General features: G+C 40.9%; 1 protein-coding gene across 4 annotated transcripts in view; it reads left to right on the top strand.

Moving 5' to 3' along the window:
* The first annotated feature begins 4,546 nt into the window (after positions 1–4,546).
* The window catches only part of LOC126215073 (F-box/LRR-repeat protein 17-like), a 99,085-nt gene continuing 84,139 nt past the window's right edge, over positions 4,547–19,492 (top strand). For 2 of the 4 annotated variants that reach the window (XR_007542079.1, XM_049941723.1), the window contains exon 1: positions 4,547–4,649. The gene's annotated coding sequence lies outside the window, so the exon portion shown is untranslated. The remainder of the gene's footprint in view (positions 4,650–19,492) is intronic. The other 2 variants (XM_049941721.1, XM_049941722.1) reach the window with 2 other exon arrangements.

Here is a 19,492-nt window from a genome sequence, read left to right as displayed (position 1 = left end):
AAAATGTAATCATACACTCCGGACACTGCGAGAGGGCTCTACAAGCAATGATCACACGCACGGCACAGCGGACACACCAGGAACCGCGGTGTTGGCCGTCGAATGGCGCTAGCTGCGCAGCATTTGTGCACCGCCGCCGTCAGTGTCAGCCAGTTTGCCGTGGCATACGGAGCTCCATCGCAGTCTTTAACACTGGTAGCATGCCGCGACAGCGTGGACGTGAACCGTATGTGCAGTTGACGGACTTTGAGCGAGGGCGTATAGTGGGCATGCGGGAGGCCGGGTGGACGTACCGCCGAATTGCTCAACACGTGGGGCGTGAGGTCTCCACAGTACATCGATGTTGTCGCCAGTGGTCGGCGGAAGGTGCACGTGCCCGTCGACCTGGGACCGGACCGCAGCGACGCACGGATGCACGCCAAGACCGTAGGATCCTACGCAGTGCCGTAGGGGACCGCACCGCCACTTCCCAGCAAATTAGGGACACTGTTGCTCCTGGGGTATCGGCGAGGACCATTCGCAACCGTCTCCATGAAGCTGGGCTACGGTCCCGCACACCGTTAGGCCGTCTTCCGCTCACGCCCCAACATCGTGCAGCCCGCCTCCAGTGGTGTCGCGACAGGCGTGAATGGAGGGACGAATGGAGACGTGTCGTCTTCAGCGATGAGAGTCGCTTCTGCCTCGGTGCCAATGATGGTCGTATGCGTGTGTGGCGCCGTGCAGGTGAGCGCCACAATCAAGACTGCATACGACCGAGGCACACAGGGCCAACACCCGGCATCATGGTGTGGGGAGCGATCTCCTACGCTGGCCGTACACCACTGGTGATCGTCGAGGGGACACTGAATAGTGCACGGTACATCCAAACCGTCATCGAACCCATCGTTCTACCATTCCTAGACCGGCAAGGGAACTTGCTGTTCCAACAGGACAATGCACGTCCGCATGTATCCCGTGCCACCCAACGTGCTCTAGAAGGTGTAAGTCAACTACCCTGGCCAGCAAGATCTCCGGATCTGTCCCCCATTGAGCATGTTTGGGACTGGATGAAGCGTCGTCTCACGCGGTCTGCACGTCCAGCACGAACGCTGGTCCAACTGAGGCGCCAGGTGGAAATGGCATGGCAAGCCGTTCCACAGGACTACATCCAGCATCTCTACGATCGTCTCCATGGGAGAATAGCAGCCTGCATTGCTGCAAAAGGTGGATATACACTGTACTAGTGCCGACATTGTGCATGCTCTGTTGCCTGTGTCTATGTGCCTGTGGTTCTGTCAGTGTGATCATGTGATGTATCTGACCCCAGGAATGTGTCAATAAAGTTTCCCCTTCCTGGGACAATGAATTCACGGTGTTCTTATTTCAATTTCCAGGAGTGTATGTCAGTTCTAGTATAATATATCTGTCCAATGAATATCCGTTATCATCTGCATTTTTTCTTTGGGTGGCAATTTTAATGTCCAGTAGTGTATTTATATCCCGTCCTCCTGTCGCTGGCGAAGAGGCGTCGGGATGACGTTTCGTAATCAGAGAAAGTGTCTGGCGTGTGACGTCTCTTAGCGTTTGTGTAGCTGCGAGGAGATGTGCACTTATGTGTCCGGTTTCCGAATTTCTTACGGTACCAACAGATGGAGGGGCGTTCTTGTCGTGTGGTGAAAGAGGTAGACGAGGCACTGCTTCACAACCTCCAGGGCACGCCTTCACGACCTCTTGCGCTACCCGTGCGTGTCGCTGCTGTTGTCTTGTGAGAATAATACCTCAATTCGTTTGGTGCGGTGGTCCACTTCCGCATGCACGAGTGGCTCTTTCTGGCGATATGCTCAGATGTGTCGCTTTCAGTGTACTAGACGGAGCTGCGGACAGCGCGGGTTGTGTTAGGCTGTTGGACGCCACCGATGCACCACTGCATGCTGCTACTGACTTACTAACTGTAGCCTGCCCTGTAGCACCACTGCGTGCACGGATCTGTCAGTCTGCGACATTGTGATGGCTCGACATAAAAACTGCGATGGTCTGCGGTCTCCCACGTCTCCTTAAGTTATCGCCTGTTGTACACGCTCCTCAACTCTGCCCTCAATCTACACTCCTGGAAATTGAAATAAGAACACCGTGAATTCATTGTCCCAGGAAGGGGAAACTTTATTGACACATTCCTGGGGTCAGATACATCACATGATCACACTGACAGAACCACAGGCACATAGACACAGGCAACAGAGCATGCACAATGTCGGCACTAGTACAGTGTATATCCACCTTTCGCAGCAATGCAGGCTGCTATTCTCCCATGGAGACGATCGTAGAGATGCTGGATGTAGTCCTGTGGAACGGCTTGCCATGCCATTTCCACCTGGCGCCTCAGTTGGACCAGCGTTCGTGCTGGACGTGCAGACCGCGTGAGACGACGCTTCATCCAGTCCCAAACATGCTCAATGGGGGACAGATCCGGAGATCTTGCTGGCCAGGGTAGTTGACTTACACCTTCCAGAGCACGTTGGGTGGCACGGGATACATGCGGACGTGCATTGTCCTGTTGGAAGAGCAAGTTCCCTTGCCGGTCTAGGAATGGTAGAACGATGGGTTCGATGACGGTTTGGATGTACCGTGCACTATTCAGTGTCCCCTCGACGATCACCAGTGGTGTACGGCCAGTGTAGGAGATCGCTCCCCACACCATGATGCCGGGTGTTGGCCCTGTGTGCCTCGGTCGTATGCAGTCCTCATTGTGGCGCTCACCTGCACGGCGCCAAACACGCATACGACCATCATTGGCACCAAGGCAGAAGCGACTCTCATCGCTGAAGACGACACGTCTCCATTCGTCCCTCCATTCACGCCTGTCGCGACACCACTGGAGGCGGGCTGCACGATGTTGGGGCGTGAGCGGAAGACGGCCTAACGGTGTGCGGAACCGTAGCCCAGCTTCATGGAGACGGTTGCGAATGGTCCTCGCCGATAGCCCAGGAGCAACAGTGTCCCTAATTTGCTGGGAAGTGGCGGTGCGGTCCCCTACGGCACTGCGTAGGATCCTACGGTCTTGACGTGCATCCGTGCGTCGCTGCGGTCCGGTCCCAGGTCGACGGGCACGTGCACCTTCCGCCGACCACTGGCGACAACATCGATGTACTGTGGAGACCTCACGCCCCACGTGTTGAGCAATTCGGCGGTACGTCCACCCGGCCTCCCGCATGCCCACTATACGCCCTCGCTCAAAGTCCGTCAACTGCACATACGGTTCACGTCCACGCTGCCGCGGCATGCTACCAGTGTTAAAGACTGCGATGGAGCTCCGTATGCCACGGCAAACTGGCTGACACTGACGGCGGCGGTGCACAAATGCTGCGCAGCTAGCGCCATTCGACGGCCAACACCGCGGTTCCTGGTGTGTCCGCTGTGCCGTGCGTGTGATCATTGCTTGTACAGCCCTCTCGCAGTGTCCGGAGCAAGTATGGTGGGTCTCACACACCGGTGTCAATGTGTTCTTTTTTCCATTTCCAGGAGTGTATCATATGCGTTGACTGCCGGCGGTGCGGCGCTTACATCTTGCACTTCCGCGGCGTAACTACGGTCTAATTGACTGACGACTGGAGCAAATTTGGAGGATTCTGTAGTAATACCGCCGCAGAGGAAGCTGGCTTCGACTTGCACAGACCAAAGCGCCGGGGTGTGCGGCAAGAACGGGGGTGTGCGCACTGCGACGAATTATTTCTTCTGATGATCTGTAATGTCGAATCCAGTGTAGTTGGTCCGCAGCTCGTGGTCTCGCGGTAGCGTTCTTGCTTTCCGGGGTCCCGGGTTCGATTCACGGCGGGGTCACGGATTTTCACCTGCCTCGAGATGACTCGGTGTTGTTGTGTCGCCTTCATGATCATCATTTATCCCCATTACGGTCGGAGGAAGGCAATGGCAAACCACTTCCACTAGGACCTTGCCTAGTACGGCGGTGCAGGTCTCCTTCCCCTACGCTCTATCAAGGAGTATGGGACTTCATCATCAATGTCGTTGCACCTCTCGGCGTTTTTCACGCTTTCATCACGTCGGGGTCCCCACTTTGGCCTTTACTGACTTATCAGTGTCGACCGGTTTGTTAATAGCCTGAGGTCGCAAGAAATTATCACTGCGGACTTGCAGAACAAAACTTTACTTGCGTCCGCCGGAGGAATGGGGCGGATCAGAAGAATTAGAGTATACAGATCGGATAAATAAACAATCTTTCGTAGATGAAGGTACCTCCGAGACAGACGTTACTTTTACTATGTGAAACTAACAGAGAATAATAACTGACTGCATTTAACAACAGATATCAAAACAAAATGTAGGCTCCATAGCGGCTTTGAAATGTTCAGTGCCAATTGCAGCGCCCCTGGCGACTGGCACGGGAAGCCAACTGACAGCCTCGACGTAAACAAAACAATGCTCGCTCGCAATACACGCGACAGTGACGCAAAGTGAACGTTGTCGCTACATATGCATTGTTGAAGGATATCGATGTTTTTGGACTTTTGCTGTTGATGCACCGACCTTCGAAACATCGATAGTAAACTCTACGTTTACGGACGAAATCTCGATTTTTCGGAACATCGATATATCGCTTGCTCCCCTGTGAAATGTCAATACTTGGACGCGCCCATCGAGCGACAGGCTAACAGGTAGGCCTACGTTAGTGTATCAAAATACGCGCACGAAATGCATTCACTTTGTTCACCCGGTAACCTTTTTAGTTCCATATTGCTTACTGTATAAATTTCTAGCACATCAACTATGTCCAGATAATGTCCTTAGTGGATTGTGTGCAAAAATTTGTTGAGACGTTTCTCGTTGTTAGTATTGCTATAATTTCCAGTTTGCAAGTGAAAACAAAACGATTCCTTGTTACTTACTTATGTATCCTCATTAATGTGTCAGAAACTTTATTCCTGCCTGGCCTGTGTAATGCTTTCAACGGCTATCCCACGTAATTTTGTACACACCGGCAGTGGTAAATTTATTATTTATGGCTCATATGTCGTGGCAGAAAGGAAACCATGAATTTTCTGCTATTTTAAACGCAATTTTTAACACATTTTTCGAAATAGTTGCTTAGTTTTATCATATGTAGTTCAGTTAGATTTCATACGAGGATATTTTACGTTGTCCTTTTTTTTATACTTGTTTGTTGTGTGAAAATCCTACCATGTTTGGGTGAAAACCATTCACGTTGTCGTTAATTAGTGCGAGAGACTCGTTTTAACATTTGAACTGTTGGAAGTTGGCCGGCCGGTGTGGCCGAGCGGTTCTAGGCGCTTCAGTCTGGAACCGCGCGACCGCTACGGACGCATGTTCGAATCCTGCCTCGGGCATGGATGTGTGTGATGTCCTTAAGTTAGTTAGGTTTAAGTAGTTCTAAGTTCTAGGGGACTGATGACCTCAGATGTTAAGTCCCATAGTGCTCAGAGCCATTTGAACCATTTTTTGTTGCAAGTTGTAAAGTAATTACATATAGTACGAGGATATAACATCTTGATCTTACCATTGCCTTGTCAGTATCTGTGTACAAGAATGTCACATGCAAGACAGAATAGTCATTTAATGTAACTATTACCATAAGAATATATAGGGATTATACGTGAGACGACAGATTGGAAATTTAATTTTAATGTAAAGTGGCCTCTGTATAGTCATTCATATAGTCAGTGGGTGGCGAAAGTGCACTTATGGTGTTCCCGACTTTCGTGTTGCCTGTTGCTGTTAGTAACAGTTCGGATGCTTAATTATGGGAAGTAACACGCATAAACCATAGACCATATGTAGGTAGACAGTGACACACTCGTTAGTAATATCTTATGGTTTGTAGGTAAAGTTAGGTGGTATTTTGTTCTGTAATGTTATGACAATTATTTTTCTGTTGATATCCATTGGCTTCACAGACTCGCTGGCAGGGTTATCACATTCCATGTTAACCTATCCTAAGGCCATGCTACTGGCTCTCTTCCATTCACATTCATTGGTTTCGTCGAATGGCAACCAATATGGAGAACAAATGTAATCAATCTGTATCTTTCACCAAAAGAAATCTTTACTCAGCCCTGCTTCTTGGCTGCCACATACTATCACATGATCAGCTACGACCAATATGACAGAGTTGCTAATATCGGCACACAGCACATGAGCTGCTGCTTCACCAAGTGCAATTTAGCCAAGGAATCTGCATTTCTTCCAACTGAACAATGATATTAATTGCCATCAAACTTAAATAACATAATTTACTTTACAAGCCATTAGCTCAGCAAAGTTCACAATAGTTTGAGCTATAAACGGAACTTGCTTTATAATAAATTGCTGACTTGTACAAAAAAAAAAGGTCTCCTTTAGGGACAGTGCCAAATGAAATATTTAAGTTAGAAGTGGAATTACAGCAAATACAACTACGCTACCTTGTTAACGCAATCTGAAGCTATTCCTGCTTCCAGTAGATCAGGGGGATAGCTATTACTTTGAAAAATATTTCGACTTCCCCTTTTACACCAAATACCCGCTGAATATCCTCAATCAGCAGCCCAATACTCATTTGTCCACAACAGCTTTCTCAGAGAAGACTGCTAACCTAATCTACAACAACAATGTTCTGTCTCCAATAAAACATCATCAGTTATCTAGCCTTACCGTGAATGCTGCTAGCTACTTGCTGTGAAACCGATGGAACTTTCAGTACCTACTCAAAATAATAAAACAGTTTGTAGAACGAGTAGCCTATAAAGTATGTTTTTAATTATCTTGAGAGTTGGTAGTAATTCACAACTTTACACTTTGCATTTAAGGAAATCTGATTAATTAACCCAACATTAGAGCACATATCTTCACTTCAAACCCCAGACAGGGATGCAAAGTCTACACAAAAATTCCATGTGCATATTATATTAAATATAACAGTTAAACTGTGAATGAGTCCTTTCATTAGCAGCGGAAAATATTAAGGTCTTTACAGGTTCAAACAGACTTTTCTGAAGTCTGGAACCGCGCAACCGCTACGGTCGCAGGTTCGAATCCTCCCTCGGGTATGGATTTGTGTGATGTCCTGAGGTTAGTTAGGTTTGAGTAGTTCTAAGTTCTAGGGGACTGATGACCTCAGAAGTTAAGTCCCATAGTGCTCAGAGCTATTTGAACCAGACTTTTCTGGAAAATACGGAATTCTCAGGGAAATTGAATGTACAGGAAAAGTCAGAAAATTTTTAAGGAATCCTGAAAGCCTCATGGAATTCAGAGACATTCATGATGGAGTTGAACTGTTAGTTGATGGAAAGGAATGTTACATATCACTCCCAAGATTCTGCTTTGGAAGCAACTGGTCATGATGTCAAACAATAAAAGTAAATATAGTGTGAATTTGGTTTGAAACATGTTGTTGCTATTATGCGGACACTAGATCCTGGCAGCTTTAGGTGGGAGTGTTGCGAATTAAGGTTGTGTAAGATCGGGTCTGAACTACTGCTGCTGACTGCAGCGTACAATTGCGCAGTAGCCTCTACCGTGTGCTTTGTGTTGCGGATTTTATTTTTTATAGTGAAGAGACTAATCCTATTGCATAAAGGGATCCAAGTGCGACTGTGACCACAACAAAAGGAATCACAATCCCTATGACCGTTATGTCAGTTCTACTTTTGAGGAAGCTCTGAACACTGACATAGGATGGCAGCCTTTCAAGAGGGAGGCAGGGTTTCCAAAATATAGCTTAACTGGGAATAATCGCTAATAAGTGAGGTAATAAATCAAAGAAGTCTCAACTGCAGTTGCATAAACTAGTAAAGGAAAACTCACTCTCGCCTGCAACAAACATAACTTAATGGAACTCTTGTAATTTCAACTTCGATGAGCCAAAGTCATCACCCTGTTAAGAAATCGGAGACCTTTAAAAAGGCATCTGAAAGACACGTGGCTTTCCACTGCACACCACACACTAGTAACTCACATCTCCTGAATAAATATTTAGGAAATGTAAATGCTCCTGCTTTCAGTGAAGACAAAAATTTACTTCTACATAGCAGTCTTCCCAATAAATAAGAGATTTTAATGCAAATAGTAAAAGTTTGAGGAGGAAACTTCAAAGAATCAAGTGTGAAGATGATGGCTGATTGTAGTCGTATGTCGTTCTTGTTTACTGGAGAAGAAATGTGTGAAATCTTATGGGACTTAACTGCTAAGGTCATCAGTCCCTAAGCTTACACACTACGTAACCTGAATTACCCTAAGGACAAACACACACACCCATGCCCGAGGGATGACTCGAACCTCCGCCGGGACCAGCCGCACAGTCCATGACTGCAGAGCCTTAGACTGCTTACTGGAGAAATCTGTCTCACTTTTTTATATTTTTACGTCAATATGGAATTTATTTTTCTCAAATATTTTTTATAGCAAAGTTTCATTTTTTTTTCATTTACAAACAATTTTCACTAGCAATACCTCACAGCATCTTTTTAACTCATAGCAACTGGGTCATTCCACGTCATAGGGACCAATATTAAAAAGTGTTTCCACTTGACCCTCTCCAAATCTAATAAAATTTGGTATGCAAGATGGGACCTGGATAAACTGATTAAACCAGAGGTTGTACAGAGTTTCAGGGAGAGCATTGGGGAATAATTGAAAAGAATGGGGGAAAGAAATACAGTAGAAGAAGAATGGGTAGCTTTGAGGGATGAAGTAGTGAAGGCAGCATAGGATCAAGTAGGTAAAAAGACGAGGGCTAGTAGAAATACTTGGGTGACAGAAGAAATATTGAATTTAATTGGTGAAAGGAGAAAATATAAAAATGCAGTAAATGAAGCAGGCAAAAAGGAATACGAACGTCTCAAAAATGAGATCGACAGGAAGTGCAAAATGGCTAAACAGGCATGCAGGGAAGCAGTGGTTGGGAAGAGAGTGAGACAGGGTTGTAGCCTCTCCCCGATGTTATTCAATCTGTATATTGAGCATGTAATAAAGGAAATAAAAGAAAAATTTTGAGTAGGTATTAAAATCCATGGAAAAGAAATAAAAACTTTGAGGTTCGCCGATGACATTGCAATTCTGTCAGAGACAGCAAAGGACTTGGAAGAGCAGTTGAACGGAATGGACAGTGTCTTGAAAGGAGGATATAAGATGAACATCAACAAAAGCAAAACGAGGATAATGGAATGTAGTCTAATTAAGTCGGGTGATGCTGAGGGAATTAGATTGGGAAATGAGACACTTAAAGTAGTAAAGGAGTTTTGCTATTTGGGGAGCAAAATAACTGATGATGGTCGAAGTAGAGAGTATATAAAATGTAGACTGGCAATGGCAAGGAAAATGTTTCTGAAGAAGAGAAATTTGTTAACATCGAGTACAGATTTAAGTATCAGGAAGTCGTTTCTGAAAGTATTTGTATGGAGTGTAGCCATGTACGGAAGTGAAACATGGATGATAAATAGTTTGAACAAGAAGAGAATAGAAGCTTTCGAAATGTGGTGCTACAGAAGAATGCTGAAGATTAGATGGGTAGATCACATAACTAATGAGGCGACATTGAATAGAATTGGGGAAAAAAGGAGTTTGTGGCAGAACTTGACTAGAAGAAGGGATCGGTTAGTAGGACACATTCTGCGGCATCAAGGGATCACCAGTTTCGTGATGGAGGGAAGCGTAGAGGGAGACAGAGATGAATACACTAAGCAGATTCAGAAGGATGTAGGCTGCAGTAGGTACTGGGAGATGAAGCAGCTTGCACAGTATAGAGTAGCATGGAGAGCTGCATCAAACCAGTCTCAGGACTGAAGGCAGCAACAACAACAACAATCTCCAGTGGCTGAATTTGTAGGGGCTTTTAAAGAGAGGCTACTCATCTATGCATCACATATGAAGATGCAAATGTGCCAAGTTTGCTAGGCTTTTTTTAAAAGTTCTAGCAGACATTTAGTCATTTGCTTTAATATACATAGACAACTTTGTATGCTGAATCAGACAATGGCAAAAGTTAGGGATCTAGCCACACCTAAATATAGATACAAGCCCCTAAAGTGGCTTTTTGTATGAACCAATCACACCAGAACTTCAGAGTGTTATTCATACCTATGATGTCTATATGTGGATCAAATTTAATTAACATTGGATGCCTAGATGAAAAGGTGTGCATTTGCAAAGTTGGCCAAAAATTTCTACATTCAAATTTTAGGGTATTGGGGGGGGGGGGGGGGGGCAATATCTCAATTGTTTCTGGATCTTGCATATTGATGAGTAAGAATACCTATCAAAAGTAGAGAAAAGGATTATTGATAAAGACAAAAAATCAATACAATTTGAATTAGTATATAAAAAAATGTCATTGCAGTATCTTTTAATAGTAAGATTTGCCTGTGGTTTCGGTAATGTGACCATGCTAATAAGTGTTTTTACATTATTTTCCAGTATAGAATATAAATATACTAAAACCTCAGAAAATGGTCTTCAGAGTATAAAATCCAGAAGATCATAATGGAATGCCATCTTGCTATAGAACATTTTAACCTTACAATGCATGGTGGTGCATATATGCACCATCAGTCAGTTTCAGGCTCTATTCGTGCAGTATTGATACATTGCTGAATCACCACTTTCAATTGTTGCCTTTGTTATTGGCAATTTTCACAGTCTCAGTCTTCTGTGCAGTGTAATCTTCGATGTTGACATTGTACAATTTTAGTGTTGAGTACTGAGTGTTTGGATAATAAATAATCATTGTTGTAGCTGAAGGTACGCACCAAAACAATATACTTTGATATGGTAATTTGTATAGTTTATATAGAAATAAGTCTGAATCTGCTGTGCTTCAAACCAGGATATCCATGAGCTTTCAAAATTGCTTGTTATAGGTTAATAAACTATTGTATAAAATGAATGAAGAGATGCTTGCACCTTGCTACTTTGGTGGATCAGATGGAGCTGATTGTCATGGGTCATTATCATTCTATTAGGGAAGTCAACTAAGATCAGTTAAGGAAGTTTCACCAGTGGACTATGAGCTTGTACAATGTAGGTTTGGGCTTGATTTTACTGAAGATGCCCAAATTTGCCCATACCATAATGCTTGTTGATGACAAAATTTCTTTTCCTGTAGAAGACTTGCTGCAACCTGTCTAGTAAAGAAAAACATGTAATAAAGAAGGCTTTAACACCAATAACCATTGCAGTGTCTGGTAGATTGAAGTTACTAACAGATGAAGTTTTTAAGCTTGGTCGGAAAATCTGTACCAAATGTAGACATGAAATGGCCCAGAAAGAATCTTCCCACCAGGTTAAGCAAGAATCACCATTCGCTGAAGACATGATTGTTGTTGATGCTTGCTTTACTGCTAACACTTCATCACCACCACTTGGAGAGTCACCATTTAAGCTTCAAAGTATCAGCAAAAGGGATTCAGCGGGGTACATAAAGCGCAAAGTTCTGAAAGCCCCAGGCAGCATTACTAAGGTAATTGCCACAGCTGCTGGTGTGAGCTAAGTAGATATTGTGCACATACAAACAGGAGAGTGCCAAAAATGTGAAGATATGGACATCTTAATTGAAGAACTTAAGATTAAGTTTCAGATTTCAAGCAAATGCAGTAAAGTCCAAATTTTGACCCTAGCCCCAAATAGATCGAAAGAATTTGCTGTTTCAACTAAACTGGTGAGGAAGGCGAGAAACCTAAAGATGAAAGATGGTAGTTTGGTAACACCTGCAATCAGAAAAAGAGAAAAAGCTCAGTGTTGAAGTAAAACAAAATGTCCTCACTTTTTTCTCATTTATGTCCCGACAAAAAGGATTGTCTTGCAGTCAGAATAAATGGGGAAAAGATTCACTAGCAGAAACGCCTGCTCCTTTGTAATCTGAAAGAAATGTTTGTTGCTTATTGTAAACAATATGGAAATCAAGTAAGCTTCTCAAAATTTTGTGAACTCAGGCCAAAATGGCGTACTAGAGTTGGTGCTTCTGCATCACTTTCCATATGTGCATGTGCAATTCATTAAAATGCAAAATTAATGTTGGCTTGAACAACATCCATCCAAGTTGACTACAAGGGTTTGATGAAAAAACTGTTTGCAGTGTGGAATCAAAAGATTGTATGCAGCATTGTTAGGAATGTCCAAGAAAAAGGCAACTAGAAGCTTTTCTTGAAGATGCTTTTAAAGACTATGATCCTGAAGAAACAATGGAGTACAAGCATGGGGTCCATACTGAAAGAGCTACATTAGAAACATATCAGAGAACTGTTGAAGATTTCATGGAGGCACTAATTTTGAAATTACTGAGTTAAGAAGCCATCACTTTGTGTCAAAACACCAAAGTGTATACCTTGTTGTTGTTGTTGTTGTTGTTGTTGTTGTGGTCTTCAGTCCTGAGACTGGTTTGATGCAGCTCTCCATGCTATTCTATCCTGTGCAAGCCTCTTCATCTCCCAGTACCTACTGCAGCCTACATGCTTCTGAATCTGCTTAGTGTATTCATCTCTTTGTCTCCCTATACGATTTTTACCCTCCACTCTGCCCTCCAATACCAAATTGGTAATCCCTTGATGCCTCGGAACATGTCCTACCAACCGATCCCTTCTTCTAGTCAAGTTGTGCCACAAACTCCTCTTCTCCCCAATTCTATTCAATGTCGCCTCATTAGTTATGTGATCTACCCATCCAATCTTCAGCATTCTTCTGTAGCACCACATTTCGAAAGCTTCTATTCTCTTCTTGTCCAAACTATTTATCATCCATGTTTCACTTCCATACATGGCTACACTCCATACAAATACCTTCAGAAAGACTTCCTGACACTTAAATCTATACTTGATGTTAACAAATTTTTCTTGTTCAGAAACGCTTTCCTTGCCATTGCCAGTCTACATTTTATATCCTCTCTACTTCGACCATCATCAGTTATTTTGCTCCCCAAATAACAAAACTCCTTTACTACTTTAAGTGTCTCATTTCCCAATCTAATTCCCTCAGCATCACCCGACTTAATTCGACTACATTCCATTATCCTCGTTTTGCTTTCGTTGATGTTCATCTTATGTCCTCCTTTCAAGACACTGTCCATTCCGTTCAACTGCTCTTCCAAGTCCTTTGCTGTCTCTGGCAGAATTACAATGTCATCGGCCAACCTTAAAGTTTTTATTTCTTCTCCGTGGATTTTAATACCTACTCCGAATTTTTCTTTTGTTTCTTTTACTGCTTGCTCAATATACAGATTGAACAACATCGGGGAGAGGCTACAACCCTGTCTCACTCCCTTCCCAACCACTGCTTCCCTTTCATGTCCCTCGAGTCTTACAACTGCCATCTGGTTTCTGTACAAATTGTAAATAGCCTTTCGCTCCCTGTATTTTACACCTGCCACCTTCAGAAATTGAAAGAGAGTATTCCAGTCAACATTGTCAAAAGCTTTCTCTAAGTCTACAAATGCTAGAAACGTAGGTTTGCCTTTTCTTAATCTAGCTTCTAAAATAAGTCGAAGGGTCAGTATTTCCTCACATGTTCCCATATTTCTACGGAATCCAAACTGATCTTCCCCGAGGTCGGCTTCTACCAGTTTTTCCATTCGTCTGTAAAGAATTCGCATTAGTATTTTGGAGCCGTGACTTATTAAACTGATAGTACAGTAATTTTCACATCTGTCAACACCTGCTTTCTTTGGGATTGGGTGTCTACCTTAAGCAGCTAAAATGAAATCTTGCAGAAAATGAATTAATTATATTGATGGATTTTGCTGAGAATTATTCATGTGTTGTTCAAGATGCTGTGCAAGGCAACTGTCTGTCATGATACCACTGCTGTTCATGCCTTTCATATAAAGTTAGTAGCACATTTAATGAAAAAGATTGCAAACATTAAGAACATTTATTACTTTAGTGATGGTTCAGCTGCTCAGTATAAGAATTTCAAAAATTTCATCAGTTTATGTCTGCATGAAAGGGATTTTGGCATCACTGCTGAATGGAATTTTTTTGGAACAAACCACGGTAAATCACTTTGTGATGCCTCACCATCATCATCAGGAAGACAGAACAGTTATCCACAATTTACCTTTGACAAAATTGTAGAACTGTTTAACCAAAAATGGAACTGAACATTAGTATTTTTGTTTTAAATTTACTGTGTTGGGTATTATATTGTTTTATGACATGTATTAAATTAAAGATTGTAACTGATTTATATACTGATATAAAAAAATTAATTTTGGGACTTAATCAGCAAAATATTTCACTTTCCAATCTCCTCAGAGTGCTAAAATAATTTTTGAAACATATTCTTACTTGTCAAAATGCAAGATCCAGAAATTAAACAATATAGCTTGGGAAGCTTAAAGCATGTTCATCCAGCTGTTACAAGAAAAAAGGAATTGAACAAGACAGTTGAGATATTGCTCCCCCCCCCCCCCCACCCCCACCCCCACCCTCCCCTTAAAATTTGCATGTAGAATATTTTGGCCAGCTTTGAAAAAGCTTACCTTTTTGTCTAGGCATCCAATGTTAATTAAATTTGATCAATATATAGAAATCTCAGGTAGGAATAATCCTCTGAAATTTTGGTGTGATTGGTTCATATGAAAAGTAGCAGTGGTCGGTCAAACCTTGGGTCTCAGAATGGCACGACAAATTTTTTAGCCACTTAAGAGGCTTGTATCTATGTTTAGGTGTGGCTGAATCCCTAATTTTTGCTATGATGTGATTCAGCATAAAAAGTTGTCTATATATATTAAAGCAAATGACAAATGCTTTCTAGAACTTTTAAAAAAGCCTAGCAAACTTGGCACATCTGAACCTCTGTATGTGATGCAAAGATGAGTAGCCTCTCTTTAAAAGCCCCTAACCGTTCAACCATTGAAGATACTGGACTGAAATTTGGTATACAACAATCCAAGACCAGGTAGAACCTTCACACCAAATTTCATTAGACGTGGAGATGGTCGAGTGGGGAGCCCTGGTCCCCTTGACATGGAATGACCCAGCTACTACCGTCTAACTCACTACTAACTTGGCAACTAACTGCATTGGTCTAAATCTGCTCCCTATGTAGACAAATTCCCTGCAGTAGTAGTGACTGTATTGCCAAAGTTTTATCATTTCAACTTACGTTGGAGACTAGCAGTGTGGTAACTGTTCACATATTGAACACTATTACATTAATTTTTAAGACTTCATTGTAAATTCTCTTAAAGTATTTTCTACTTTAGATTATATATAGCTTCAAATTTTGTTAAACAAAGATTAGTATAAGATAGAAACTAACGCAAGGTAATAAGTATCTACAACACAATGCAGTAGCATGTGAAGGAGCTATGGCTCAAGTTTAAAAGAATAGTTGACCATGTGCTGGATGATAGGTATGTGCCTGGTGGAACAGTTTATAATGCAAAGAGCCCTAAGAGGTATGCAGTCACTGAAAAAGAAAGTTCTAAAGAAACATGTGTAAAATGAAGCATAGAACTGTAGATAGAGGTGAGCTGTATGAAATGCAGTTGGCTGTCAAGTCAGCAATGGACGAAGCCTTCAGTGACTACTGTAGCAGAATATTGTCAGCTGGTCTTTCACGAAACATGAAGAAATTCTGGTAGTATGTAAAGGCTGTTAGTGGTACCAAAGTAAGAGTCCATTCACTTGCGAATGAGACAGGAGCTTAAATTAAGGGCAGCAAAGCAAAAAAATTAAATTCTTAACACTGTTTTCAAATGTTCTTTACAAAGAAAATCCCAAGGGAAATGCCCCATTTAATCCCCGTGCCAATGAAAAGATGAATGAAATCAGTATTAGTGTCATTGTTGTTGGGAAACAGCTGAAATCATTAAAACTGAACACATCTCCAGGGTCCAATGGAATCCCCATCAGATTCTGTACTGAATCTTTGCCTCAGTTAACCTCTCTTCTAACTATAATCTATCGTAGAGCCCTCAAACAAAAAACTGTGCACAGTAGTTGGAAGAAAGCACAGGTCACACCTGGCTTCGAAAAGGGTAGTAGAAATGATCCACAAAACAAAACCATCCATTATATTTGACATTGTTTTTTGGTGTACAATCGTAGAAGATATTCTAAAATCAATCAAAAGGGTCAATCCATCCATATAAAGTGGTCTTGTGATGGTTGCTTGACCATCTTTAAATATTTTAATTTTTTTATATGCAATTGCCCTATATTTGAGATGTTTAAAACAGTTTTTTTAAAATAATTTATCTTGCACCTTTACTGGATGGCAGCCATTTTTATTTGTAGGCGCGCAATGATTGTTCAGTCTGGAGACATTAGCAAAAATTTGAATATCTCTGCACTGGGTTAAGTTTCAACATTGAAATTGACATGATTGTTTTTAGAAAAGTGTCCTCTACAATGTTGTCTATTATACAAAACACCCTAAATTCAAAAATAACCAGTCAAAATGACCTCCAAAGTTTGGCATAAAAATTTTCAAAAATCCACTTTTTAGGCCCAAAAATAACGAACAAGGAGTGATTTATCAGTGTCTATTTTTTTTCCTATAGTTAGATATCATAAACTACTAGCCTCATGTAGAGCAAGAACACTTATAAATGTTTCCTTAATTTTTTATGAATTTTTTAAATTTGAAAATTTTAATTTTTTGTAAAGTTTTGGGTTAGTTATCTGAGGTGGGACAGAATATAAAAATATGATTTTTGCACAGTTTCTACACCTATATGTAGCAACATACTGTAAAAATTTAAACATTGATATCTATTGATATTGTTCACAAAGATGTGAATTTTTGAAAATGAGGAAATAATTCACATTACTCTACAACCAACCTTATGGCTGTTGCCTATTTAAATGGTTTATTGTTTCATTGTAATAAAATTTGTGACATATTTAGTTAACACTATCACCCAATATTCATTTAGTTTATTTATTTTTAATAATGCAATATTAAACAATAGGAGATTTTGCTTTTGTTCTATGGTAATAAAAATGCCCATTTACGTAGGTTTATTGTCAATAAAGAAGTACATTATTGCTGGTGTGGCATTGTTGTCAGTCTGTTCTGAAACCTCTGTTAGAGTGGATGTACATACTTCATCGAGATTGTAGAATGTGTTGTGTGCTTTGTTCTGTGTGTAACTAGTAATTAATTTTGAGAGATTAATTGGAATGCAGTAACATGGACGAACAGTGTTCTGTTGAACAGAGTGCTAGTGAAGTGTGTCACAAAACAGTTTACACTTCAGTTTCAAGAAACTTGAAAAAGTCAATGACTTTGATGAAGTTAGACAAACTTTGATTAAATTTTGAGTAAATTCTTCTGTAACATCAGTATGTGAGTATCATGAGAAGAAATATATTCTGAAGTGCTGTGATCCACTTAAAGTTCATAAAAAGCCTATTACTAAAGGTTTGAGGGAAATAAAATTAGAACATTTGTCCTTGTTATGTGAGAGTGAAACAGCTTCCCAAGTGAAACATAATGTGATTCCTGGAAATTCCTTGTGCCCAAGTTGTTACTCAAAAATATTTGTTGTGAATCCAGAACCAGAATCATGAGACCATGTTAATGACATTTATATTCCTAATGAGGAAGCTGTTAGCATACTGGTTTTGTTTGTTCCAAGTTAGACATATCTCTTGCTTCGAAAATAGTAAAATTAAGTAGCAGAAAAAGAAAAGCAGCTATTGAAAATTAAGTACAACAAATTTCACACAAAATTAGAAGAGACTTCGAATCATGCTTTAATAATACAAATACCAACATTATTTCTATAGAAGAAGAAAACCTACCACCAGCATCATCTGACACTGGATGTTGGAGCTTAATAGAGAAATTAAAAATTAAATGTTCAGTGACATCTAAAGAGGAAACAGTTATAATTTTAAGTTTGCTCCCTGACTCATGGTCAAGAGAAAAAATGATTTATGAATTCAGCATTTCTCATCGTTTGGTTAAGCTAACCCAAAAATTGGTGAAAGAACAAGGCATTCTTCCAGTTTTAGGAAAGAAGAAAGGAGTAGGTATAAGTGAAGAAACAATTAAAAAGATCCAGCAGTTTTTTTTTGAAGATGATGAAAATGGTAGAATGAGCTCAGGTTGCAAAGATAACAAAAGAGTTGTAATAAATGGAGTTAAAGTAACAAAACAGATATAACTAGTGGTGTCAAATTTAAATGAACTTTATGTAGCTTTCAAAAATTCTCATCCTGAAAGCAAAATTGGAAGATCAAAATTTTGTGACGTAAATGCCCTGGTAAGGAAACCATTATTGAATTGTTTCACGAATATAATGAGGAAATGCCAGACAGTATTACCTTCAAACAGTGGGTCACAAGTGACAGGGCAGAAATGATAACAGTGGTTAAATCTCAGGAAGAGTACTTGGAATCTTTAATTGATAACTTACAAAAACTCTGTCACCACTATGTTTCTAAAATCCAAAGTAAGTTTTTGTAGGAAAAAAAGCACAACTTTGTGAAACTGAATGCATAGTGTTAGCTGATTTAGCTGAAAATTTTACATTTGTGATTCAGGATGCAATACAAGGGTACAACTGGGTCAGTGACCAGGCAACAGTGCATCCATTTATTCTCTACTTTAAAAATGAGAAAGATGAAGTTTGCAGTCCTTAGATTTGCATTCTAAGCGACTACTTGGAGCACAACACTTTGGTTGTACACATGTTTCAAAAGTATGTAATAAATTACATAAAAGAAAATTTTCCCAAGGTTGAGAAGTGGTAGTCAGTATAAGAACAAAAATAATTTTTCAAATCTGTGCAACCATAAAGTAGACTTTGGGTTGGAGGCAGAATGGCACTTTTTTCATATTGCCATGGTAAAAACGCATGTGATGGAGTAGGAGGTAAAACAAAATGCGAAGTAAATAAAGCCAGCCTAAAAGACCAACCACAGACCAAATTCTCACAGTACAGGACATGTATGTCTTGCTAGGATAATATTAAAGGCATTACCTATTTTCTGATCAAGAAAGAAGTTGCATATGAAAACAACACTTCAAACCAGATTTGAAAACTGTATAACAATAAAAGGAACAAGGCATTTCCACAAATTCCTTGGCATTGCAGAAAAATTAGTTCGACACTGTGTAACGTCAGAAACTGAAATTCATGAGGATCATTGTGTCAGTAAAATTACATCTGTCTTTAACGTTGAATGACATAGTGGCATGTTTGTATGATGGACAGTAGTGGCTTGCAGAGGTTGAAAGAATAAGTTTGGAAAACAGTGATGTTTTTGTGCATTTTTACCACCCCGCTGACCCAAGAACATCATTCAAGAAAGCTATTAGTGACAGTCTGGATACCAATGAAAAACGTTTTAAGTAAACTTTTAGTGCTTGAACTTACCACATCAACTGGGAGGTCTTATTCTATATCACAGAAGCTGTCTGAAGAAATAAGTGTCTTTAAGGATGTTAATTGAAAATATTTAAGTATGTCAAAATAATATAAATGTTAATTTCAGTGATGTTTCCACTTTAAGTATATAATTCGGTACCTTACTTCAATAATAATTGATTATATCCCATC

This window comes from Schistocerca nitens, chromosome 12, assembly GCF_023898315.1.
Source record: "Schistocerca nitens isolate TAMUIC-IGC-003100 chromosome 12, iqSchNite1.1, whole genome shotgun sequence".
Classification (NCBI taxonomy): Eukaryota; Metazoa; Arthropoda; class Insecta; order Orthoptera; family Acrididae; genus Schistocerca; species Schistocerca nitens.
Note: the sequence above shows the minus strand (reverse complement) of the source record. Positions and strands in the feature narration are given on the sequence as shown.